The sequence below is a fragment of the Lithobates pipiens genome, unplaced genomic scaffold (genome assembly GCF_037356315.1).
Source record: "Lithobates pipiens isolate NorthernLeopardFrog02 unplaced genomic scaffold, aLitPip1_a1.2 Scaffold_92, whole genome shotgun sequence".
NCBI classification, from domain to species: domain Eukaryota; kingdom Metazoa; phylum Chordata; class Amphibia; order Anura; family Ranidae; genus Lithobates; species Lithobates pipiens.
Window position 1 is genome coordinate 491,872 of NW_027507915.1, and position 6,173 is coordinate 498,044.

The following is a 6,173-nucleotide window of genomic DNA, read 5'->3' on the forward strand; positions in this document are numbered from 1 at the left end:
AGATTGATGGAAAATTTTTACCTGTATAATGCTGTCCCTTGATGAAATAACTGATGTTTTGTACGTGTCACTAAACTCTATCCAGTCATCCTCTGTAAGGGAAATATTACATAGTTAGTAAGGCTGAATAAAGACACCAGTCCATCCAGTTCAACCTGATTCACATGGATCCCTACCCTCAAGGAGCCCACAATCCAAGGTCCCCATTCATATACTGGGGCCAATTTTTTTTTTGGACAGAAGCCAATTAACCTACCTGCATGTCTTTGGAGTGTGGGAGGAAACCGGAGTACCTGGAGGAAACCCACGCAGGCACAGGATGAACATTCAAACTCCAGGCAGGTAGATGTTGTGGTTGGGATTTGAACCAGCGACCCTTTTTACTGCTAGGTGAGAGTGCTGACCACTACACCACTGTGCTGCCCCACACCCCTGTGTTCATGGAGATCCATTTTTCCTGGGCCTTACTAAGCCTGGGGTTAAAATCAGTCATTAGGGCAGCGTATGAGGTAGATATAAGTTAAGTTGGGTCAGGTTGTCTCAGCAGTTTCTCTAGTGGAGGTAGGTTAGTAGGGTCATCTAGGGAGCCAAACTGTGTTCTAATAGCATGTCTGAGTTGATAGTAGTAGAACAGGTAGGAGCGTGGCAAGTCAAAGTCTGAGCTGATAGAAAGATTTAAAGCCTTGTGCAGTGTATAGGTGACAGAGATATTTAACCCCTTTGGAGTACCAACATTTAGGGTAGGGTAAAGAGTAGAGTTCCTGTAGGGTGGGGTTGAACCATAGAGGTTCATTTGGGGATACTGACCATGTATGCCGTGTTATTTTGGTTGTGATGTATCGGAACAATGACAGGGATGTAGCCAGCATAGAGGTGCCAAGGCGAGGTGGGACTTTGCCCCTATAAACAATATTGTGAAGGGTTTCCATGCAAGACGCAATAGCTCCCTCAGTGGAGGTAAAAGCATTTGCCACTACTGGGTGTAGCCAATCATGGACATGCACCAACTGAGATGCTAGAGAGTATAGAAAGAAATTTGGAAATGCCAAGCCTGCCAAGTGTGTTAGCAACCTTAGTGTCTCAAGTGCCACTCTAGGGGATCTGCCATTCCACAGGAACATTGTACAGATCATGTCTATACGTTTGAAAATAGATTTAGGTATTTTGCATGGGGAGTTAGCCAAGATGTATAGTCATTTTGGTAAATAGATCATTTTAAGGGTATTTGCCCTCCCCATAAGATCTAGGGGCAGGTCCATCCACTGTTTAGTTTGCTCCTTTAACCAAGTTAGTAGCGGGTAGGGATGAAGCAACAGCAGCAGCAGTCTTTTAGGGATGATGTCTCTGGGAACGCCTTGCACAGACCTTTCTGAAAGGGCTCCTGGAGATGTCTCATCCTCTGCTCCCTCTGCGATGGCAAGATAAGAAGATAAGGTCGGCAACCTTATCCTTGTACCGTGGATCAAGGAGAGTGGCCAGCCAGTAATGGTCCGTCTCCTTGATCCGAAGAATACGAGGATCCTTCCGCAGGCTTTGCAGGATCAGGGAGGCCATGCAGCGTAGGTTAGCTGAGGCATTCGGTCCGGAGTCCTCTGGGTCACTAAGGACGACATGATCAGCAGCCACCTCCTCCCAGCCACGTACAAATCCATGGGTTTCTGATGACTGAAAACGATCTCTTGAAGACTGCTGCTGATGCTGAGTGCCAGCCTCCACCTCCATGCTGACACAATCATCCTCCTCCTCCTCCTCATCCTATTCCTGTGTGATGGGTGGCACAGCAGGAACACTGTCTGGATAAAGGGGGCATTGAAAGGCAAGGAAGTCCTCCTCTTCCTGCCTCTGTTCTGCCTCAAGTGCCCTGTCCATTATTCCATGCATTGTATGCTCCAACAGGTGGACAAGAGGTACAGTGTCACTGATGCATGCACTGTCACTGCTCACCATCCTCGTGGCTTCCACAAATGCTTACAGGACAGTGCATGCATCCCTGATCATGCCCCACTGGCGTGGTAAGAAAAAACCGAGCTCCCCTGACCCTGTCCTGGTGCCGTAGTCACACAGGTACTCATTGATGGCCCTCTGCTGCATGTGCAACTGCTGAAGCATGGCCAACGTTGAGTTCCACATGGTGGGCATGTCACATATAAGGCAGTTCTTGGGCAGGTTTAACTCCTTTTGGAGCTCAGCCAGCCGAGCACAGGCATTAAATGATTGGCGGAAATGCACACAGACTTTCCCGGCCTGCCTCAGGACATCCTGTAAGCCGGGGTACCTGCACCACCAGCTTAAGGACGTGAGCCACACAGGGCACATGGGTCAGTTGTCCCTGTTGGAAGGCGGAGAGGAGGTTGGTGCCATTGTCGCAAACCACCATTCCTGGCTTAAGCTGGCATGGCGTCAACCACCTCTCGGCCTGCCCCTGCAGAGCTGACAAAACATCTGCCCCAGTGTGGCTCCTGTCCCCCAAACAAATCAGCGCAAGAACGGCATGGCATCTTTTTTGCCTGCATACTTGTGTAGCACCTTAAACGCCTACGGAGCACCACTAGTTCAGAGGACAGAGCACTGGAAGAGGCCACGGAGGAAGAAGAAGAGGAGGGGGTTGAGGAGAGAGGTGTGTCACAACTAGTAGTAGCATTTTGGAGGCGTGGTGGCGGAACAACCTCCAACACTACTGCACCTTGTCCTGCATCCTTTCCAGCTGCCAGAATAGTGACCCAATGGCAGCTGCTTTGCTAGTACCCTGAGCCTGGGTGAGAGAGGATGAGGAGGATGAGGAGGGCTTGGTCATCCACTCTACCAAGTCTTCAGCATGATGCGGCTCAACACGTCCAGCTGCCGAAAAAAAGGACAAGCGTGTCCCATGGCGACGTGCTGATGATGATGCACCGTGTCCACGACCAGGACTGTTGTCTCTAGACAGAGCCTGCTTGCCCTCTTTTATTGGCTCGTGACTGTCTGCCTCTCCTTGTTGGCCTTCCAGACATAGTATCGACCTGCAGGGAGATGGGAAAACCAGAAATTGGGTAGCTTTAGGTGCACACTGAGCAGATGACACAGTACACCGACTGTAATTACTGCAGCTGCCTGCCTGCCTGTTACAGAAATAGAACAATACCAGCAATAAGGGGTAGCTTCAGGTTTATACTGTGCTGGAGGCATACAACACCCACTTTAACTGCTGCAGATGCCTGTATTACAGAACACCAGCAATAAGAGATATCTTCAGGTGTATACTGTGCTGGAGGCACACAACACCCACTTTAACTGCTGCAGGTGTCTGTATTACAGAACACCAGTAATAAGGGGTAGCTTCATGTGTATACTGTGCAGGAGGCATACAACACCCGCTTTAACTGGTGCAGATGCCTGTATTACAGAACACCAGTAATAAAGGGTAGCTTCAGGTGTACACTGTGCTGGAGGCACACAACACCCACTTTAACTGCTGCAGATGCCTGTATTACAGAACACCAGCAATAAGGGGTATCTTCTGGTGTATACTGTGCTGGAGGTGCACAACACCCACTTTAACTGCTGCAGATGCCTATATTACAGAACACCAGTAATAAAGGGTAGCTTCAGGTGTATACTGTGCTGGAGGCACACAACACCCACTTTAACTGCTGCAGATGCCTGTATTACAGAACACCCGTAATAAAGGGTAGCTTCAGGTATATACTGTGCTGGAGGCACACAACACCCACTTTAACTGCTGCAGATGCCTGTATTACAGAACACCAGCAATAAGGGGTATCTTCAGGTGTATACTGTGTTGGAGGCACAAAACACCAACGGCAACAGCACTAGGTTTCAAGCCACAAAGACACTGTCTCTGCCTATCCTGCTCTTTCCCTGAACGCCGCAACACACTACACAAGGCCGCCGCACTGGCGGCCTTATATAGTGTGGGGCATGTACTTAACCCCCCTGAGCTATAATTGGCCACAGGCATCTTGCTTGTGGCCAATTAAGGCTCTCCTCCCTGCCGGCGCTGTGATTGGCCAAGCATGCGGGGTCACAGTGCATGCTTGGCCAATCATGAGCCAGCAATGCACTGTGATGGCGTAGTGCATTGTGGGCCGTTCGCGCCACACAAATATGGTGCGAACGGTCAATAAAGTTCTGAATTTGCCAAACGGACGAACGGAAGGTGTTCAAGTCGAACACGCGTTTGACTGGAACACCGAGCTCATCCCTAATTGACCATTGTCACCTGGAGAGACTAAGGATGGAGGAAACTTTATAGTTCTCACCAGAACAGGAATAGATGGGATCTCTTCCAATGGGGGCATCTGTTTGTGTGACAACAAATAAGAGAGAGGGGGGGGGGGGTTCCCTGTATTACGCAGAGATGTCCAATACCCACTTGTGTAGGCAAGGTAAGTTAAAAAGAAGACTATGCTGAGACTCATTTCTAATCATCTCATACATTTAATGGAATTTTTTTTGTAATTTTTACAAAAACCAGGACAAGCATTGAGTGTGACTGATAGTGGTGTAGGATGGATATCATACCTTTCCCTTTGAGGGAAGAGAGATAGAACTTTCCAAAGTTAGTGGAAGAGAGTGTGGGAGTAAGACAATAATGGGGGGTATAGAAGTGTTTGTTTAAAGGTCCCCCGTATCTCTCGATCAGTGATTTTTTTTCCCAGTGTGGTTTAAGTTTTTTTGATGGAGATGAAGACAGATGATCTATGAAGGTCTTTTAGACTCGTCAAGGAGTTATAAATCCACCAGGATAAGTTTCCTATTCTGGAATGCCAAACATTGGAGCCCTTATATTGGAAGCCATAAGGGAGACAGGTGATACAAGTGTAGCGGTACCCCCGTGAGCTGCTGATTGACTCTATACCCCACTGGTTACCCCGAACCTGCAGATCCCCTCTTACCTCTGACACCTTGGGTTCCATTCTGCAATGTGATGTTAGCATTGAGAAACGAACACAATACCACTGAACCACTTCGAAAAGTTTACAAACACAAACACAAGGGCATGATTCATCAGAAAAAAATACTTTCCCCAGTTCCCAGCAGTCCAATCCCTGTACCTTTTGTAGAATATCAGTCTGTGTCTGATGTTTTTTTTGGCTTGTCTGACATTCCTCCTGGCTCCAGATCCTGCTTGCTGTTCTACTACGCTGTTCTCTGGTTCCCTGACGTTTTGGCTTGTATGGCTATCCGTTTCGGTTCCTGAACTCTGGCTATGTTTTGACTACGTTTGTTTTATTTATTTTTATTATTAAACAAGTGTGATTTAACTGTACTTCTGTCTCAGTATGATTCATGGTTTCTGACATCACGATGATAAAAACAATAATTTTATTACAATTTATTATTAAAAAGTTTCTGGGGACGTAGTCCCCTAAAATACATGAAAAGTGGAATGTAAACAGCTCAGCCACCCTGAAATATCATCATGCCTTATATATCAATCACAGTAGAAAATAAGGTGAATATTTCACTAATATAATGCACAGCTTAAGGAGGGAAGGTGATGATAAACCCAACGCGTTTCACAGTTGTAGCTTCCTCAGGGGTTCAGAACATGGCTACTAAGAAAAGAAAAGGAATACAACTGTTATCACTTAATGCACATATACAAATCTTATAACCCTATAATCGCTTTAAGGAGTATAAGTGTAGGTGCACAGAGGGAAAGGTACTCAATATCTTCAAAACATATATGAAATACTATTATGACTCCGATTGTTGTGAAATGATTTATCCCTTGTGAGACCTCCATGCCTGGCCTGTATAAGATATAATCACTGAGGACAATCCTCATCAGATAGTTTGAACTCACCAAATACCGCTTCCATCCACAAAGGTGCTTTTATTATGAACATCAGGTTACAGCAGATAACAGGATACAAACAGATGAATAGGTTGTAGTATTTATGCGTTCAAAAGATGATATTGTCTGTAGCTTGCAATGCAGAATACATGTGCCCTGCTACGTGCGGCTTGTAGCTGCATCCATGACACAGGAAGTACAAAAACACAGGAAGAAGGGTGGAGCATTACATACAAAGGAAGTGTGTCATAACATAAGGGAAAATAAACTTGAGAAAACAAGTGCATTACCACAAAAGGTCACTAGATGGCAGCATGTGAATTAAATGTAAATGTCCATAGGAAAGGGTTAGGAAAACGATCTATATCAAATC